This window comes from Propithecus coquereli, unplaced genomic scaffold (genome assembly GCF_000956105.1).
Source record: "Propithecus coquereli isolate 6110/MARCELLA unplaced genomic scaffold, Pcoq_1.0 Scaffold39, whole genome shotgun sequence".
Taxonomy (NCBI): Eukaryota; Metazoa; Chordata; class Mammalia; order Primates; family Indriidae; genus Propithecus; species Propithecus coquereli.
This window is the reverse complement of record NW_012149618.1, coordinates 7,696,509-7,698,087: the sequence shown is the minus strand read 5'-3', so window position 1 is coordinate 7,698,087 and position 1,579 is coordinate 7,696,509. Positions and strand designations below refer to the sequence as shown.

Sequence of the window (1,579 nt, the reverse complement as noted above, 5' to 3'; positions counted from 1 at the left end):
CACTACTTATTTCAAATCAGTGCTTACTGAGCAAAAAGCACACTAAATTAGTTTACTAAAAAACAAGTTTAAGAAAAATAAAATACTAGGATCTCAGATCAAGACTCGCATAATGACTTTAAAAATTTTTCTCAAACTGAAAACAGAATTAACTTTAACACTTAAAAATTATTTGCCCAACTTGTGCGTCCTTTGTATTTCTTTCTGGCTTTTTTTTTTTTTTTTACTTTCACTGGCTGTAACTACGAGGCATTAGAAATGTCAGGATCCCGCTACCAAAAAAATAACCCTTGAGCTTGGGATCACTTGTGCCAGGAGTTCAAGGCTGCAGTGCGCTATGCATGAGCCTGTGAATAGCCACTGCACTCCAGCCTCGGCAATATAGAAAGACCGCATCTCAAAATAACAAAATAAATTTTAAAATTTTTAAAAAGAACTCTCTTTTTAACCCACTGTTATATTTCCATGGCAAAGAAAAGAAAACTTTACTCATGAGACATGCTACTTCTTAGAATATACATATTTCTTTTTACAATGTACCTACAACATACCTAAATCTGCATGTAAATCCTGGGCTATCTGTAATATCCAGATGTCTTCCATAAATCCTTTTATATTACACTCCCAAGCACAAGGTATGTGAATGGAATTCCTTCCCAGCTAAATTCTAGCATATCTTACCCTCTTCCATCTATCTTTCTTACCGGATTTGTAGCTTTTTAATTAAAATTTTATTTACACAAGTTACACATGACTACATAAACTAAAGCTTAAGACCCACTTCATTTATAATATTCAACCCCAGATGACCACCGTTATAATTTAAGTGGTAAACTTAAAATATTTTATAAGTTTATATGCATAAATGTACATATAGAAAAATAGGGGTTTTTTTTTTAACAACCAGTATCACTGTATGAATCATTCTATAAAAGCCTTCTTGATACAGCAACATATCTGAAAGTTATTGATGGTGATTATAAAGATCTAACTGCTCATTCCTTTTAACTGTTGGATCATAGTCTATTACACAAATATACCATATTTTATTTAGCTATTTCCCTTCTAATGGGCATTTAAAATGTTTCCAGTTTTTCACTGCAGTAACCATCCATTACATGCCTCCATGCATACAAAGCAGTTAACTCCCTAGGGTAGATAAGTACAAGTAGAATTGCTACGTAACAGGATGTATCCATTTTTATTTTCTTTTAAATACTCAATCTCCCTCCAAAGTAACATTATCAACTTCCACCATCAAAATATGAGAATCCCATTTCCCTCCTTTTTTCCCTTACAACTGAGAAGGTACCAGGTTCCCCGGCCTCCATCAATTCTCTTCCCGCCTATCCATCTGGAGCACTGGTCCCAGTGCTTCAGTGGCCCCGCTAATTAAAGAGTTTGAAGAATCCCAAATCCTGGAGCAAACAGGTAGAATTCCTGAATAATTGACCATATCAAGAAAAGATGGGACTGGGAGCGGTGGCTCACGCCTGTAATCCTAGCACCCTCGGAGGCCGAGGTGGGTGGATTGTTTGAGCTCAGGAGTTCGAGACCAGCCTGAGCAAGAGCGAGACCC

The 1,579-nt window shown here is 36.3% G+C and overlaps 1 protein-coding gene across 1 annotated transcript in view; it reads right to left on the bottom strand.

The window, feature by feature from the left end:
• BIRC6 (baculoviral IAP repeat containing 6) overlaps window positions 1–1,579 on the bottom strand; it is a 262,303-nt gene that overhangs the window by 217,011 nt on the left and 43,713 nt on the right. The gene's annotated exons all lie outside the window — the stretch shown is intronic.